Source organism: Anopheles ziemanni, chromosome 3, assembly GCF_943734765.1.
Source record: "Anopheles ziemanni chromosome 3, idAnoZiCoDA_A2_x.2, whole genome shotgun sequence".
Classification (NCBI taxonomy): Eukaryota; Metazoa; Arthropoda; class Insecta; order Diptera; family Culicidae; genus Anopheles; species Anopheles ziemanni.
The window spans coordinates 37,640,355-37,660,094 of record NC_080706.1 but is presented as its reverse complement, the minus strand read 5'-3'; positions in this window follow the sequence as shown (position 1 = coordinate 37,660,094).

The following is a 19,740-nucleotide window of genomic DNA, read 5'->3' as shown; positions in this document are numbered from 1 at the left end:
TTTGAATGATTTCACGTTGCCTTGAACTCTCTGGCCGAAGTAGGTTCGGTCGAGTAGCTCTTTTAACACGTATTTGATTTTCTGTTGCGTTCTCATCAATGGTGGTTGAATCTACGCTTAACCTAAATGCCCGCTTTCGGCCTGGCATTATGGGGTTTAGAAATGAAATTATCGTACAGCTTAGCCATACATTTAGAGAACTAAATCGATACATGTTGTTTGTGCAATTATTGTTGGTTACCTTATGTTAAGGTACGGGTTGAATTTTCAATCATATTGGATATAAATTGGGTGAGAAGTCGATCGTTTCAATAATGTATACGCTGATCAGTTAATGGTAGACACTTTAACTAACCTTTCTCTTTTATGTTTCATTTCAGATCTTTGGAATCAGGCATCCCAAACCATAAGTGAAGCCGTTCAGAACTATAAACTATTTCCGTGAGAGTGCCATTCGAGTACCACAGCATCCATCGAGTCGAAAACGGTCACCGTGGCCGTGTTCTTGTGTGCGGTAAAATAAAGTTGATGTTGACCAATCTCGTACTTGGTAAGTAAACAATTCGCGCACGTTCGTTTGGAACCACATTAAATAGAAAGATCAATCGAGAGAAAAAATAGAGTGTGTGTGTGCCTTTGGCCTAACTGCGTGGGAAACCCTTGCCACGGAAGCACGCGTAGACTTGTTTCGGTTCGGTAGGGCTCAGATTAAAAGTTCGGTTCGGTTTTGGCTGTTCGTTATTCAACTCATTAGAAATTGATTGATTCGATCCTTAAATCTGTACCCCCACGGCTTCGGGAAGGTGAATGTCCGGTTACGTCGTCCCGGTAGGGGTGGGAGATTGTTTTACATATGGACAACTGAGTTTTTTTTCTTATACTTGTAGATGATGCATTGACTCAAGACCCCGATCTGACTTTGTACGGTGGTGATTGAAGCATGGTTTAGATTCGGCTTTTATGTTGATTTTATAAAGGTGTGATTTGTTGTTCGTCCCAAAATAGGTGTGTCTCGCTGTTGCGATTTTATTATAACCCACTTTCTTTTCCATCTCACGTGTGTTTCAGTTCCGATCTACCCAATTCCCAGCCCGTGTGATTAAATCACAGTAAACTGCCTTTAAAATTTAGAAATTTGGCTAATGAAAAAAGTGAAATGAACGTCTCATTCGCAAACCCAACGATTGTACCACACTTCGTTATGGTATACCGGAATTAAATTACGGTCACATCTTAATTTCGCCGATGAGACACGATCGGTGTGGAAAACAGTTTACATTAAGGAAACCAAACACTGCTCCGATGTTTCTCCATCACTTTCTTCCGCTTTCTGTCGAAAGCATGCCCCGGTGCAGGCATATCAAAATCCAATTAAACTTCGCTGGTGGTTTTATTTAGTCGCGCCAAATTTCGGCGCTCTTATCCCGGGTGGTGTGGTTGGTGGGCTGCTTGTAAGTCGTTTCTCTTTAGCACTATCATTAAAGCGCATCTGTCACGGGGAATGTTTCTACTTGCCGCGTGTGTGTGTGTGTTTATGTGTATAACACTCCCTCCCCTTGGCCGGGATGTTGTGTGTACTAGCGGCCTCTGTGGCATAATGGAGATCGGATGCGCAAACTTTCTTCCCGCCAGCTTTCTTGCCAACGGCGCTCGTGTGGTGGAGAGATGTGTGCGCCACTCCTTAAAAAAACATGACATGAGCTGTACGGTTTAACGATTACGATGTTGTGCTATGCGTGCGCGAACGGAATGATGTTGCGCGAGATCTAAAGTAAACAAAAACATAAATGCGAGGAACTAAATAAATGAACAACTCAGCTTCGGTGAAAAGTACATTTATTTATTTTCTTCCCGCCCTCCGCCGCTTCCCATTCCCCCCGTCACTAGTGTCCACTAGTTGGAAAGTGTTAAATTTTGCTAACCGAAAATTAACCAGCGAAATCGAATCTCGACGCGCTGTCGTTTCGTCGTGGGCTTTTGCTCTCTGTCTTGTTGCCCTGGTTCCGGTCGTTACCAGAGTGCTGGAGCCGTACGGGTGGTGATGAGGGGCTGGTAGATAGGCTGCTTTTCCCGTTGCCCCAAGATTACAGTTGTTTCTTTTTGTTTTGTTGAATTTGAGTTTTTTGTTTTTGGTGTGTATGTCTTTACTTGGCAAAACAAAAAACTCGCACCATTTCGTGTATCATAATCAAGGAGAGAGGATCTGACGGCTATGGAACTGTGTCATCGACATTAATTATAGACACGAGTACTACAGTCGCACGCCTCCCCGACTAGCGATAAAGCAATGATATGGTTGTATTTTAAAGCGATGAAAAACATAATCTAACCGCCGGAAACGGTGATTGTAAACGATTCTTTAATTCCGCTGTTTCCGTTTGCTTTCTCAATCTTGATTGAGATTTTCGGTTTGTTTCTTCTAATGCAAGGCCCTGTTTTGGTAAATTGTTTTCTTTCAAATTTTACATAATTATTCGCTATCGTTCACTTAGCCGTAACGTTTTGTATTCAGCTATGTCTCTATTTAACGATTTATCATATGTTCTATTTTTACTTATGCTTAGCTATTATGTGCAAGATAATCTCTCTTCGTTAGTAGATCCTTCCGCAAAATTGGCTGAAAAGAGGGGGAAACAACTTGCATTTACAACCAATATCTCCAGCTCTGCAAATTATTCGATTAGAAAACCCTAGTCTCCCGCTCTTGCGTATTCATTGGAAAGCCTTTCCTTCTGCCGGAGACATTACAGCACGGCTCGCTCGTGCGTCTTATTAGGTGCACCGACTCGTGGCCCACGTGCTCCCGATGGTTTGCGTTTAGTGAACGCGTTTATTAACGGGCCTCACCTTCCACTTCTCGCCATTGCACGACGGTCGTTCGGGTTGCACTCCCTGGGTTAATGTTACTCTCCCAAACCATCGATCCTAACAAATGGTGGCTAAGGTAAGGTGTATGCTGCTGGTAGCCCAGCCATTTCTCGGGCGACTTCAGCGATTGTAAGACGTCCAAGAAGACGACAACACTTCAACGAAGACGACTACAAGCCCGATGCGATGTTTGTGTCGGTGTCGGTGCGTTCGCCCAGCCAGCAGCGCACGTTTCGTGTGTTGCGTTAGGCAGGAAATGACCGACGACCGAGCGATCGTCGTCGACGGTCGGAAATATCGGTTTTTAGAAAGTTGTAGTCATAGTCTAAGGTGTGTGCGAGAGTGCGGTACGCTTCCTTTGTACGACCCCCCCCGTGTCAAGACGTTCCTTAGCTTGCGCAGGACTTGTGACGATGAACTGGGTAAAACCGGTCCGCACGTGGATGGATAAGTGTCCAGAACCACAAAAAGTTTGTTTAGTTAACTGCTCTTGTTTTGCATTGCATAAAATGTCAAGTAAATGTAAATTAAAACGATATTTTGGTTGCATTAAAATTCGGGAAAAAAAGTTTAATACCAACGTCCCCGTTAAATATCAATTAACCGTGGATTATTTAAGCAAAAACATTTTTTTATACTGGGACAAGTGATACGTTAAAAATTGAAATAAATAAATAAAGCATATACCATACAATTATCGGTCCGTGAAACTTAAAAAAACCTGTATCTTCGTTAGACTCCGGGTCGCTTATTGGCAGCGCCGGAGAAGAAAGGAACTGTTAAAAGTGAAATGAAAGCAAACGGAGCTTCGCTTCATCCATGCTTCCACTAAACGGGGCAAGATGAAAATGAAATATCTTTCATTTCGTTTATACTTTAAGTCACAAAATGTAATTTTCTGTGCGTATTAACAATCGTCTCTAAAGTAAATTGTTTTCGAACCAAATAAGGATAACGTTTGAACTAACCCGAGTTGATTGTAGTTCCAGTATCGGTTACCTCGTCGTTTTGAGGAAAGTGAGTGGACGATGGTCCATATCTATAGGCGGTAGCAGTTTTATGTTTGTCTATCTTTTCCCACCATTTGACAACCGGACCCTGAAGGGTGGTAAAAATGAGAGGCAATGGCCAAAATTTAGCCAACGGTCGCCCGGAGGAGCGCGATCGCGGAGTGGTTGAACTTTTTCAAGATCCACGAGATATACAGCTGACAGGTCAGGTAGTTCGTCGAATGGCCGTTCGACGCCGTTTGATCGTTGTGTTGCCGCTCAACTGTCGTCGCTACCAAACGGCGGTCGGCGGCGACGATCGTTCTCGCCTCGCCTCGTTTCAAAAGCCTCTGCACGTGCATCAACAACCGGTGCTCGTTTCGTTCGATCCGTGAGCGAGAAACTCTATCCAGGCGAAGGCGAAAGGGAATGGTTTTTTTTCTGGTTGTTGCCTGCCTCGGGCAAAGGCTCGGCGGCTGCATGCTGTGTGCCGTTTTTGGGCCTAACGTTGTAGGAATATGGCCGAGCGCGGGAAAAACCGAGGAGTGGAAAATAATGCTTCGAAAATAAAAAATAAAAAAAAACATACCCAAGCCAAAGTTAACTGATTTGTGCAAAACAGGGTGCAGCGGGCCAAAACCCGCGGGGTGCGCGAACAATCTGTGCAGCGTGTCGCTAATGTTTCGCTTTACTGTTTTTCTATTACTTGTTTTTATTCCCCTCCCTCTGCTTCTAGTTTTCTGCGGCGACAACAACAGCCCACTCACTCTCGTTCGTGTTGCGAACGAAGGTGCGGCTTTATTGACGGCTGGGTTTTTCCTTCCCTCTGATGTGCCATCCAGCACAACAATCTTGCCAGGGGGATTCATTTTTCATTTTATACCTCGTGAAAGATGATTGGTTCTGTCAAAGTAACGATCGACGATGGTTTTCCTGGGGAATTAATATTACTAAAACATAAAAAGATGGGTGCATTTTTCTATTCGAATATTTTTTGTAGAAGAACTCTATGATTCCCTCCACGCTTTCGTGACATAATCTGTGGAATGGAACGTTGGCCTATGTTCCTTCCGTTCCCCCGCCGACACGACAGGAAGAAAGCCAACCACCGGTGATCAACGACTCACTTTCGCTCCATTTTGCAGCGACAAAATATTGATCATTGCTTTATGCACGCCGGGGCCCGCGAACATCCGCCCAAGCCCATCCGGGAGGGCATAACCGGATGGATGAGGTTTACGCCGTGGCTGTGGACAAAAGTTATGCCCATCACGTAATCGATTATGGCTCAATTAATCAAGTTAATTAATTAACTTACCGTCCAGCGGCAGGGAAAGTAGTCGCGCGGTATTTAAAGAGCGGACCACGGAATGGATGGATGTAAGGCGAGGATGTATAGCAAGGGAAAGAAAATGACGAACTCCCAAAGGGAAGGCCAGGAGGTTGTAGGAAAGGTTGAACGGTTGACCCACAGCATGATTAATTGAATGAAAAAGAAAACTAATTTTGTGTGTTATCAAATATTCCATTGATCCGATTTGTAGGATTATGAAATCAGGACCACCGAAATGGAAATGTAGGCACTGGTCTTTTTGAATGCTTACCGCCTTGACAAAAGACAGCGCCATTCTTTCCTACCCACTTTAAGGCTTCTCCCTTTCGGAAAGTTTCCCCCATTGCAGGACAGTTTGCTTGTCGCCCTTCAGATGGCTCGTCGAAACAAAGCACATCCGTCAGTGGTTTAGCAAAGGGGACGATACATGTGTACGGGTCGCCCAGCTCTCGACGCCAAGGTAAACGGCTGTGTTCGCTGTTCAGCAGATTACACGACAACAACCCGCACATAAATCCGATAAACCACGTTTCAGTTGATACCTTGGCGCTCGGTGAAGCGACGCTGTCCGTGCATTGGCGTGCCATTTACCCGGCCAAGATGGCACGAGCGCGAACACGAACGGCGGAGACACCTTTAGATTATGTTGCACCAAAGATAGAATTGCTGGCCAAGGTTGAGACGTTTCGTTTCGTTGCCAATCTTCGCAACACTCGTCGCTAGTGCAATAACATGTACGGTGCTGGTCATACCCGAGCCGGAGGGAGATCACATTTCCTGCGTCCACTGATGTGATCGTGCGGTCCCGGAGCGGGATGGAACGAGGGTTTAAAAGCGTGTTGCAAAAGTTGAAGACTATTGGTAAGGATTCATCGTACTGCGGAGTTGGGAGTTAGGACACATAGAACACAGTGGAGGTACACTGGTTAGAACTGGTGGTTACCTAGCGATGGTGGATAGTGTTTCAATCCGGCACATATCCCTACCCAAAGTAATTATCCTGAGGAGTCCTGATGGGGAATACTCCATCCCTTCGGGGTTTCTCACGATGGGCTAGAAGAAACCTTATAACCTCATGTTATTTATTACAAGAAACACATGAGGAAGCAATGTACTTCGCGTAAGAAGATCCAAGGTTGTGGTACCACAACTTACTGTGTTCTCGATCGATAAATCCGTCCATCCGCGGACAGTTTGCGCCGACGCAAAGATACAGCGCTGCACCAGGAATTTATTTATATAAGATGAGGATCTAGTTTTTTGGTGCGCGGTTTCGGAAAACCCAGTGCGGAAATGTGCGTTTCTGTCAGAAGAGCGTATATTTGTCTCTATTTTTGGAGCGCGACATTTTCAACTCGCTCTTCTAGCGCCGTTTACGATATGGTGGCAATCGGAAGATCTGCTTCCTTAGAGCTATTTTAAACGGTGTTTTAAAAATAAACAAGTCGTTCATTTTGGAACCGAAGAGAGCTACTTCGAAAACAGATATAATACTTTGGCAATAAGTTAAACAGCTGAATGGTATCAATACAAAAAAAAAATTTTGGGGTTGTGTAATTCAGATTCAGATTCATGAAGCTGAATGATTCTTTACTTTACTTTTTAATGAATCTCACGGGTTCATCAATTGATGAAAAGTGATGAGCAAAAAATGGGTAGAGGGATACAAGATCCATATATATCCAATAATTTGTGAAGATTCATTAAGGTCTCGAAAGATTCATAAAAGTTTGAAGATTCGAATCCCAAAAGATTCATGAATCCATTTGAATGAATCTTAGATGAAAGATTCATGAATCCATCTGAATGAATCTTAGGAGAAAGATTCATATCAATGAAGCTCGCCAAAAGATTCGTAGGACACAGCACTAAAAGATATACCACCATCTGAAAAAAATCCAATACACAAAAGTTGTTAAGGCAAGAAGTTAGCTCCTCGCTAGAGTTAGACGCGAACTTGCAATTCCTCAGAATAATCCCGCTGGGAGGTTGGAATTCTTATTGAAAGGGAAATCGGGATTAGCAAACACCACACCCCTGCTGCCCGAGCGCTAAATGAGAACCATAATCTCACGAGATAAACGATCGACCATTTTTTAAACGAGATATGTTTGATTTATCATGTCTGTGAATCACGCAACGGGCGCGAATGTGTTGTGTTGTTCCAAATTAGGTAGAATCCACCAAAACCTCGGCCGAACGATGGCCAGCAGTACCGCCTTGAACCACAACGTTCTGGCCGCACGATGGTACATGTTTTTGCAGTTTTTTTCTTCCTTGTGTGAAGGTCGCTGAAATGAAGAAATCAATCCTTCATTGCGATGGAGAAAGGCTGTGGCCAAGCTGTGGCTTTGGGTGGGAGCTGTGGTTATAACTGCGGGGTCGGGCTCGGGGAACGAGGAACGGCCGATTGGCGAACACCGAAAACCGCAAGGCAGTCGATCCCTTGGTGGTGGCGAAGAAGGTTTCCCGATGTCGTGTTCTGTCTTGTCTCGGAGCGCTACAAACGCTGCGAAGGAAATACTAAAATATGCTGACATAGCTGCTGTCTGACGCAGAGCAAACAGCGCCGGCCGGACACCGCAATATCCGTGTCAGAGTCAGGCATCGCCCGAGAAGCGGTCAAGTCTGGGCCGCAAAAACCGGTTCTTGCTTTTCGTCGATTTCCAAGAACCTCTAGGGGGGTTCTGCCCCCTCGAGAGCAACCGAAGCCAACGTGAACCGGTGTCCGCCACCGGGGGTGCCGTCCCTCCGTTTCTCCTCCGATGCTCCGGTCAGCTCGGAGAACGCTGTCGTCTTGTGACTCCTCGACTCGAGCCCAGTCATCAGTGGTGGCCCTTGAGTTGTGTCCCTCCGCGCAACCCGTCGAACCCTCCAAATAGTTCCCTTTGGTGCGCTTAGCCTTCATCTCCTTCTCTCTCTCTCTCTCGCTGTCAAGGTGCAAAACCAGTTTGCTGACCTGATTCTCGGGAGAAGACCGCCCTGGGAAGAAGGTACGTCATCGCACGAGATCGTATCGGGCGTGGATCTTCTTTTTTCCAGGTCGTTCTTGAGCGTCGAACTTTGGGTTCGGGACTTTGCCCTTCGTTCGCGGTAGTTAGTTTTTATTAAATCCCAAAATATATGCCAAAGGTACCATCCATCGTTGTTGGCTTCGACGGCCAATAAGAAATTCACAAAGGTACCCGCCTAATTACAAGGCTTTAAAATATGTACATTTTTGTCATGTATTTTCTATACTTGCACTTACCGCATGCTTTCGGAAGGTTCAGATGCGGCCAACAGTAATCGTAAGCCATAGGAGTAGGGTTGAGGATTTTTCCTTTGTTTTACCATGGACTCATTGTTCCCACGTTAAACATTATTGTAAAATAGAACACAACTCATTAGATATTCTTAACACTAGAACCCAAATAACGGTCATTTTGACCGCAATGCTATTTCAGATTTTAATATCTCGAAAACGGCTGAATATTTTATTAAAAGAAAATAGGCCTTTTTAAAAATCCAAAGCTACATCTAACATTTTTCAGATTTTTCTGCTCGACCAGTTCCGTTATCCTAGAATGCTTTTTAGCAGTCATTTTCACCGCTGTTTTTATATCTGTTATAAATTCACCATTTTTGAAACTTTTTCAAATCCCCGAAATTTTAGTATATTTGTTTACTTTCTTTTGGCGTTTTTGGTATTTTGAAGCAAAGGAATGAATTCGATTGTTAGTCTATTTTGCGTCTCATTAGTCAATTTTGGTTGATAATTTTATTTATTTTATAACACTTTACAAGCTAATATAGTGTGTATGAATCAGAAAAATAATAACATCCTTATGTTGACTTGCTCATTATGATCAAAAGAACGTGATCATATGTTCAGATATTAAACAACATGAAAGAGCCATGTCACGAGTCGCCTAAGTTCTCCAAAAGCTTACCTAGTTACGTCGTTGATCGAGATTAATTTTGTTGACAGTTTCATTTTCGATTGCGGCTCAATTTCTAATCCAACGTCGCACGCGTTCCTGTACGCCTCGCGTTTGCTTAGTTGCATCGAGTGGCCACCAGACACAGGCGGTCGTGCCTTTCTCTTCGATGTCGAAGGTTGCCTTTCTTACCGCTCGTCTCGTGGTGGGTGCGCTCTAGCGGCCGGCGTCCATGACGTTTCTGCACCTTAGAAGGCGCTCCGGCGCGAACAAACGATTACGCAAACGCACGCACCCCGGCTTTTGGTCCCGCCATGTCTCTCCTCCTTCGCGCCCGGAACTCACGCGCGTGTCCGTTCGTTTTCGGTAGATTGGACTGATGCCGCCATCCGTCAGTTTGTGGCCCGGTCGGCCACCGTCGTTTGGGAAAAAGTAATTGCACGTGGGATAATGCTGCACCCTGCACCGATCCCTTGGCTTGACCCGGCCAAGAAAGGACCGATCGGATGCCTAAGGAAGAAACGACAAAAACAGACTTAGCAAGAAACCAGCTGCAGAGACAGGAGCAATGACCAACCGGGGGCCCGGCTGTTTGCGTTAGCGCTGGTCATTAGAGAGGTGTTTAGTGCCGTGGGAATATGTATGTGTCTGCCCGCTTACAAGCGCGGTCCTGTGGCGCGCGAGTCGTTTACCTTTACGACCCTCTAATGTTAATATCATTACGCTGGTACTTCGGCGCTGGCGGACCTTTCTTTATGTCTCAATATGTTCCCAGCCGGGGAAGAGGCAAAAACCGCACTCCCAGAGATGTATTTAGTTTTGAAAATGCAAAAAAGACAATTATCCAACTGCATCTACTTTGTTGGCAAAGAAACGTTACAACTTTAAACATAAAATAATAAAAGAGATGTGAAAATTTAATTCAATGTGCAGATCAACCGAACCTGATGTTATTGCTTGTATAACAATTTGGTTTCCTAAGGTCGTTGCCACCTATCTTTGCCCCTAACCCAAGCTTGGTTTGAATAACGCATCAACTTTTGTCTCTAATGCATCTGAGTATGTCTCTAACTCATCAGCTTTTGTCTGGTGTTCATCTGGTTTTGTCTCCTGATTTCAATTGTGTACCCATACAAAGAATTACTTATTTAGAAATATGACAAATATGGTGATTCTTGTTTGCACTAAACATTATTTTGTAAAGCTGTCCACAAAAAGGAAATTAAGCAAAATTATTAACAAAGTGAAAGTTTGCTACTGTTCAACATTTTAATATACGATGCGATACCGGTTGTAAACAAACAATACATGTGACGTTGAGCAGGTATGGAAATAAATTAATATCCCCGAGTGCACGAATTTTGCAAATTTTGAAGCTAAAAAAGCTAAATTGTTTTTTAAATTGCTGTTGAAAAGTGTTTCTATTGTTTTAAGTTGAATGTTGAATAAAGCTGTTGAATTCAATGAACTACATCCATTTTGTTTTAAGTGCGCCAAGTAAGGAACACATCGCGCCAAGTAAGGAACATTGCAAAAACTATGCACCAAGTTAGGAACATAATGTGCCACACAAAGGGCTTCTGAAACTTGAAGAAATATTAATTTAAGAGTTTCTCACTTATTTTACTTGTATTCTATGGTAGTTAGGCTAGCACTGTGCAAAAGGTAGTATGATTTGACCGAACATTGATTTGGTTATTCAACTTTTTATGCAGAATTTCCTTAACTGCGCCAAATATGGTACATCTACGGTACCTGTCGAAAATAACATACACCCGTTTCCACTTAGGGTGGAAGCGCGCCCGCCTTCTGTGCAATGGCGCGCTATAACGGTGGAAACGCGAGTATCTACGGTGGTACGCGGCGCATGATGACTGAATCTCACTTGCCTACTGTTGAAACGCGGACGCGGTCTGTTGGAGTGACGCAACTTTTGACGGCCGCACAAGATCTGTGAAGTGAGAGGTCTGCTCATACCATGGTATAGCAAAACCTGTCAAACTACCGCATAATCAACAAACTGACCTGCCTTAAATGATGATACACCCGTTTCCACTTAGGGTGGAAGCGCGCCCGCCTTCTGTGCAATGGCGCGCTATAACGGTGGAAACGCGAGTATCTACGGTGGTACGCGGCGCATGATGACTGAATCTCACTTGCCTACTGTTGAAACGCGGACGCGGTCTGTTGGAGTGACGCAACTTTTGACGGCCGCACAAGATCTGTGAAGTGAGAGGTCTGCTCATACCATGGTATAGCAAAACCTGTCAAACTACCGCATAATCAACAAACTGACCTGCCTTAAATGATGATACACCCGTTTCCACTTAGGGTGGAAGCGCGCCCGCCTTCTGTGCAATGGCGCGCTATAACGGTGGAAACGCGAGTATCTACGGTGGTACGCGGCACATGATGACTGAATCTCACTTGCCTACTGTTGAAACGCGGACGCGGTCTGTTGGAGTGACGCAACTTTTGACGGCCGCACAAGATCTGTGAAGTGAGAGGTCTGCTCATACCATGGTATAGCAAAACCTGTCAAACTACCGCATAATCAACAAACTGACCTGCCTTAAATGATGATACTGTACGGATGCAAAGCAGTATTTGTTACAATATTTAAAAATATCTAATTTTCCACCCGCTAGCTTTATTGAGAGCAATTATCACAGTACAGTATCATCATTTAAAGCAGGTCAGTATGTTGATTATGCGGTAGTTTGACAGGTTTTGCTATACCATGGTATGAGCAGACCTCTCACTTCACAGATCTTGTGCGGCCGTCAAAAGTTGCGTCACTCCAACAGACCGCGTCCGCGTTTCAACAGTAGGCAAGTGAGATTCAGTCATCATGCGCCGCGTACCACCGTAGATACTCGCGTTTCCACTAGTGTTGTGCTTAATGAATCTTTTGGCGAGATTCATTCATATGAATCTTTTACCTAAGATTCATTCAGATGGATTCATGAATCTTTGCGGATTCGAATATTCAAAGCTTAATGAATTTTTCGAAACCTTAATGAATCTTCATGAATCTTTCATGGTTCTGTCATGAATCTCCCCGATTCTGTCATAGGCGTGGACAATGAGACCAAAAAAAAAAAAAAAAAAAAGGTGGTCCCTCAACCGACTTTTGGTTGGTGACTTTACATCATTTGGTGTGTCTTTGGGATTCATGAATCTCGCGGCGAAAGATTCATGAATCCCTTATAAGGCAGAGATTCATTCAGATTCATGAATCTGAATCCGATTTACACAACTCTAGTTTCCACCGTTATAGCGCGCCATTGCACAGAAGGCGGGCGCGCTTCCACCCTAAGTGGAAACGGGTGTAATATGGCATAACCTAAAAAAGAATAAAATAATATAGTGTGTTTATATTCTAACTTTCACTGTGATTGCAAATAAGTTTTATAAGTTTGAACCATTTAAACATCGCCAACAAACGTAAATAATCAATCGATGCTACTCCAATCTCTGCCATGGACCTTTTTTATGAGTTTCCAATGAGTTACCAGTTGCGATGATGCAACATCGATCGGGCCATCGATCGGCCGTGGCCCCGAAGATGCTGATTTATTGCGAACGAATTCTACCACCGCTGTCATTGTGTCATAGGCGGCCTACCAGCTTTCGAGCTTCTGCATCTCGAACCCACTTTGATCTTGCGCGCTAAATTCAATTATGGCTCCGCCGGCTCCAAAGTTTTCCGCTCCGGTGAGGTCTCCTTTTCCAATCCGCCGCTGGTGGTAGTGTCGATGAATTGCCGGGCCTGCCAGTGTGGCATTATTTCATAACCATCTCCTGCGGCGGGTGCGGTGGCGATAGAATTAACTTCGGTTGCACCTCTAATTTGCATACTGGTACCCCAGCGGCTAAGTGTTCTGTAAATGGTGGAGGATGTGAGGGTTGTTCGTAGCCTCTTTCCACACCGGCGTCCGTGCTGCGTGCGCAAGGTGCTTGTGGAGGAAAACAGCAGACCCGGCCTTCGAGACGAGGTGCCGACGGTCCAATGGGGGCAATTTCGAATCCATCAATCGTCGTCCAAAACTACCCCCAACGTCAATTTGGTGCTGGTTTGGTGGCAACACTAGAAGCGTTCTCGAATCGGCAAAAAGAAAAAAAAAACCCCGTATGGTCGAAAACAACCGTCATCGAAGAATTACCTACTTTAGCCGAGAGAGCGGGTTCGTCGCTTGCGGAACGTGCGTCCGTCGAAGTTCTTTGTACGGCGTGTCGATCGTAACGCGAGGTAAAAAAGGGGGTAAACCCGTACCTTCTGTTCCGCCAAAAACCGGCCACTTTTTGCGGGCGAGGTCGATGGACGCATGGGGTGATTTTGGAGGGTTTTTTTTCTTTTCGTGTTTCTTTCGTTTTTGACAGCTCAAATTCTTAACTGTATCTCAAGGTGGCCGGTCGGTTTCGGATCGGTTGTCGGGGGTGTACGAGACTTCCCAAGGCTTCATTGCGCGCCTCGGTGGAGCTGATGGGGGTGGGTTTTTTTTCGTTGCTTTCAGTTTTTGTTTTTCTTTACGAAAACCGCACCCCGTGCCGCGATTTCTCGGCGACGCGGGGGTCACACCGCACTATGACTCATCGCGAGCCGGTTGGGTGTTTGGTTTTGGAGCATTAAAGTGAAGGAGAGAAAAAAAACACACACACACCCGCAGGTGCCCATTCCCAGGGAGCCACCGGCCAAAAATAGATACGTGGTGTGAGTGGAAAACTCGATATGAAACAAAACAACCGTAACCGCAACTGTTTGCGGCGTCTTCGGCGTCTTCGCAGCAGCCCAAAGCTAGCTTGAAAAGGTGCAAACCCCTCGGAAGAGGACGTCTTTTGTATCGTAGCTTTTTATTTGTTTATTTATGCTGTCTGTATCTTTTCTTCCCCTCTTTAAAATCTCTCCATGTTTGTTATTGTATGGCCAGGTGGGTGTGTGTCTGTGTGCGTGTGTGTGTATTTCGGTGTGAGTGGATGATGTGTTTCTTTCATCCCCATTCTATGCTCCGGGGTTTTCTGCTCCATTCTCACCACATTTCATGGTTCATTATTTAGTGCTTTGGTTCATCATTTTCATCAGCCGAAACGTTTCCCGCACTTCAACTGTTTCCTGCTTTTAGCAAAGCGACAACCGAGCGAGTCATATTTGTGTACTTTCTATGGTGTACTTTGGTGTTTCCAACTGTAGTTTTTCCATTTGTCATTTCCATTGTACTTTAGAAAAAAAAATAGAAGGGACAAACCTAGAGAACACCATTTCTAGCGAGGCGTACAAATCGCACAAGACGTTCACACAGTACATGAATGTGGCAATTTTAATATTCCACGGTAATATGCGTTAAATTATGCGGCCGTCCACTATCGGCACCGATGGTTACCTTTCCTCACCAATGCCAGCACCATTGCCTTCCATTTCCCTCCCATTTGAACGCTATGATTTCCACGTTCGTGTCCGGGGCCGGGGTGGTACACCTTCCGGAGAAGTTGTCTTTTTTATGCATTGGTCGAGAGGCCAACCCGGGGTAAGGCCAAAAAACGGGTGATGGTGATGGAGCTGGTCATTAAATTATCATGTTTTCAATTTACTTTCCTGACCGAGCCCGTGCATGATGATGTGGTTTGGTCTTCGGGGTCGCCAGTGGTGTTCCGGTGCAGTATTGTGCAACGCAATTTGTGTCACATTTACCGCAATTAACGTAGGTGTGGTAAATTGTCGGCTCATAACTCTTCCTCTTTTCCCGCCGGCGACAAATAGGACGGATGGAGCGGTCGTGGTGAATCAGTTCCATGTTAAATTTTAAAGCTTGGCAAAGCTAGAATGTGATTCTTTGATGTTTTACACTTATTTATCGAATGAATCTTAAAAACATAGAAGTCTGAATGAATCTAAAGAACATAAACTTGTCTTATGGGCAAGTATGATTTATTATGATTTATTTATTATTCAATTTACCGTATTTGGTGTTTTATTTTAATTTTGACGATGATAGAAAATAAACTATCATCAATTTTCATGGACCGAGGATCTCGAAATTCGGCTAGATGAGTACGATCGTTTGTGTTGATTTTAATGATCATTTACCTGTTTGCGAACTATATGTAGACTTGTGTGTTTCAAATTCAGATTCACGAGTCTGAATGATTCGTTGCGGCTCAGAGATTCATGAATCTTTTAATGAGAGATTCATGAATCCCAAAGATTAATTAACAGATGAAAAGTGGTAAGCAAAAATGGGTCGAGGGACCTCCTTTGTTTTTGTTGTATGACCCACGCCAATGAAAGAATAATGAACATTCGGCACAGATTCATGAAAGATTCATTAAGGTTTGCAAAGATTCATAAACATTTGACGATTCGAATCCACAAAGATTCATGAATCCATCTCAATGAATCTTAGGTAAAAGATTCACATGAATGAATCCCGCCAAAAGATTCATAAGGCACAAACTTAATTGTATGCGATTCCATCTATTGTAATGCAAAGTAGGGGATTGATGTTTTATAAGGGTTTTCATTATGCTTTATTCGAGAACTTTGACTAAACTTCCTCTGGTGGAAGTGAAAAACAATCCACTTGCTGCCGTTATGTTCGACATATGCGCTTATGTTTTGCTGGCCCTGACGGTTCTGGCCGGTCTAGAGGAGATGACGGCGTTCGGTCTGCTACCTTCCTTTCGGAGCGTTCGGGATAGCGGTTAACGTAGTAGCTTCTCCGAGAGCTTGTGGAAGTTTATTGCCCCTTGTAAATCATATCATTAACCTGAATCGTGGCAGTGCTTTGAGAAACCGAACGTCGTTTGGGCTTGAGTCTATTACTTTTTTGCCGAAGAAAGAAAAGAAACCAACGCTCGATGTAGGGGGAACTTTTTTTTCGACTTAGAACTTCCTTGGCTTAAAAAAGCTACAATGGACCGTTTGTTTTCTTGTTTGTGGCAGGCTATCAAGGCAATTGTTTGCACTTACGGTTGAATCTATTTAACTTTTTTTTTTCAAAATTCGTTTCTTGGCTCTATGTTGATTTTTGTTTGTGCTTTTCTCCTCAACGGATAGCTGCTTCCTCCGATGGGTCACCTTGTCCTTGTTTGTCTTTGCATCTAAAACACTTTGTATAACTTTCGTCCCGTGAGCTCCAAAGTGGCTTCCTAACTTTATCTTGTAACACACCGTGCAATGACTCGTACCGGTCGCTATCGGTGATGTGCTTTTCCCGACCAGTTCTCGACTCGCGCAGCTGGCACGAGCGAACCGCGAGCGAGCATCGTATGCTAATCGCTTTCCTGGACTTTCTTTTCACCTTTTCGAACGTGCCCTTGCCCTGGCCGGGGCCTTTCCCCAGGGCGGAAGTTTGCGGCGAGGTTAGCGAGCCGGAGACTAAGGGTATAATAAGCAGAGTATCGCATGGTCATTGAGCTTCTGTCTCGCATTCGCATCCGCCGGTGCTGCTAATGATGCTTTCTCCATTAAGACAGCGCCGTGATAACACTATCCTCCTTAAGCGAGGGGGAGGCAGAGGGGAGCCTGAGCTAACCTCGGACGGCGCCGATGGAAGTGGCCACACAACCGGGTTCGCGGCACATCTCCGGTCCGAGAAAATCCGAACCTCTATCGGCTTGCGATTCTCGTCTCCCAAGTGATGACTCCCGGTGCAACCCCGTCCACCTGTTGTGTTGCACCAGTAAAAGGTCGCTCTATTGCGATCAAGATTTGAGTAAATCCGGTGCACACACACACACACCGGTGTGTGTTGCCTTCTCTTTCGCATCGTTGCAAATTTCTGATTGGTCCCCGGTCCGGGGCCAACGTATGGTAATAAAGTAATTAAACTAATGATTATTTCCGCCGCGCTTCGTCCACGCCACGTCCGGAGAAAAGGGTCGCTCACTCGGCGTTTTGCGTGCGCATTTTCTTACGCGATTCTTCATACAAGTGTCTTCCCGGTTCGCGCGATAAATCCCGGACCGTTGTGCCGTGTACCGAGCCAGCACTCCACCGGGGCTTCTTCGTCATCTCCGGCCCGGATGACGATTTCACCTTACCATAGTTGGCCCCACCGTCTCTTGTAAGCCCGCGCTGCTATGGTAATAATAATTGTTGTGTCCCGTATGGAGGAGCGAACCGCGTGATTGAAAGTCAATTGCCTGTGAGGCAATTTTCCGTTTTTTACCATTTTTATTATTCATAGGAAACACGGGCTACTCTCCCGCCCGACAGCCTAGGTCGTCCCGATGAGCGGTAAAAAGTAGCCACAGCATAATAATAATAAACAACTTCCCACACGCCTTAGCCGCCCTCCCTACCCAGACAGGTTGGAAGCTGGCCGTGGAGGCGATTCTCCCCTACGTCCGTGGGCTTCAGCAAGGTGTATAATTCATTCCGCAAGTGACGTGATTTTAGTCAGGTGGAAGAAGGTTATAAAAAGCAAGACGTACTCATTAGGGATTTTTCTCCATCCCGTTTCGGCTTGACAATTCATTTCTTTTTGTTCTACCTGTTACCACCTCATTCATTGACTTCGGTGGGCGGGTGCAGAGATCCGCTCTGGGGTGAACGAAGAAGAACAGGTCGGCATCATGTATCCTCGCCCGAATGGTATTGCGTAAGCACCGTTTTTTGGGGTTTGAGATGAATTTTTGGTAAAATATCTGTCCTCCTACACTCACCTACACCGGCGCAAACATCTCTTTGGGTTTGATTCGCCAAAAACAAAAAAAAAGGAACCACTGACATGGCCTACAAATGGTTTTCAATAGGTCAATCGGCACAAATAGGGAAACGGCAATGGACTGGCCAAAAGGATTCCGAAGGCCGCCAACCGTTTCGGACAAACAGCTTTATGGTAATGGAATGCAATAAATATCTCGCGGGTTCGGTTGTAGTACTTCTTGGCGGCATACTTCCAAAAGGAGAAGATCACCGAAAGCTAGGTGAAAAGCGGGAGAGAGAGAGTGTTCACAACTATCCCACATCAGGTACAATACATTATCAATGTTTTTGCATGCTTCTCGCGTGTTCGGTTTTGCGAAAAATAGGTCAAGTCTTATCGGCCATCGATCGTTTGCCATCGTACACACTCAGCGTTGCTGATCTGCATGCTGCTGTTGTGCGCAGCTGAGAACAAGAATTACCTGTATAACCGTTGCGGGGTGTCGATGCTGCTCCACCAGATGCGCCGTGTAATTATTTTTTACCGTTTTAAATCGTTAATCGATCGTAATCTTACTTACTGACACGTTTGTGAACAGGGTTTGCTATTTTTCCCCGTGGCGAAACCTTTGCCTAGTTAAAAATTATTTCGGAAGATTGTAGCTGATGGTTTTTCTTAGAAGTTTTCTTATTTTCGCCGGATTTACTTTTTACTCGTTAAAATTTTGCCCGTATTATCGGGCAATCTTATCGATAATTCGTTATAAGTACACATATCTCAATCGTTGACTAGTAGCACTGCAGGTTTTCAATTGATTTTATAATAACTTATGGTGCTTTGGGTTAAATGGTTAGTTACGGAATGGTTTAACCATCCACATTTCGTAATGTTACTGAAGCTTAATTTCTGGAGTTATAAAATTAAGAAAATACGATTCATTTCCACCGGAGATTTTTTCTTCATATATCAGGTGAAGTAAAGTAAAAAAATTGGTGTATGGAAACCCGAAGGCTATAAGTATTGTCTTCACTAGTGGAAACGACTCTGATAGTACCCAAAAGTTAAGTTTGTATTCTACCTAATCAAATTGAGTATTAAAGTAGCTTTTCAAACCATCATGCTGTTCTGTCCAATCACAGAACAGAACACAGAATGAAGGGATTGGAAAGTACTCATCATCTGTGGGGGAAAATAGGAACTTTCGTTTAACATTCATTTTAGGGCTTCCAATTTAATTTGGTGTTGAAACGAATAATAAAAGTTAAAATCTGTAGGCTAAATAAAAAAATTGGAACATTTTTGTCTTTCTTCAACCATGTTAAATATTTCGCACGATGCAGTTTGAATATAATATTTTAAAATGTGTTAAGGGCTAAGTTACGCTTCTTCAATTGAAATGCCGTTGATGGCCTCATAATTGCTTTTACACTATAGCCCTACATGTTCGGGGGCTTCCTTTTCCCATCTGTTATTTCAGTTAACACATTGTGATAAAGTGGAATCACATTAAATATTCGCAATTCATTTGCCGTTTGAAGAGGAAATAAAAGCCTGTCTATTCCTATTAGCTATATCTGAACGTTTCCTCTCCATTAGCAGTGGATAAACGCTCGATGGTCCATATTTGGTAAAAATACATTACCCAATCACCCAGCCAACCTCGTCGTCGTCGTCGTCGTTGACCCGACACATGGGCTTCGGCCAGAACCCGTTTTCTTTTCGCATCTCTCACTTCCGGTCCCCCGGCGAGCCACGAGGTCGTTATCCATAAATGGGCGACGGTTGATTGCCGGTTGCGGCCAATAAGACGGAAGACCACTCTGATTTATACCGAATCAATCGGCCGGCCTGTACTATCGGGTGGTTGGTGCGCCATAAACCATCGCCACGTGAGAACGCCAGACTTGGGCCGAGTGAGGTCGGATAAAAGAAGGAACTTCCGATTCCGGCTGTGCGCTGCTGCTCCCCGGGATCCAAAGATC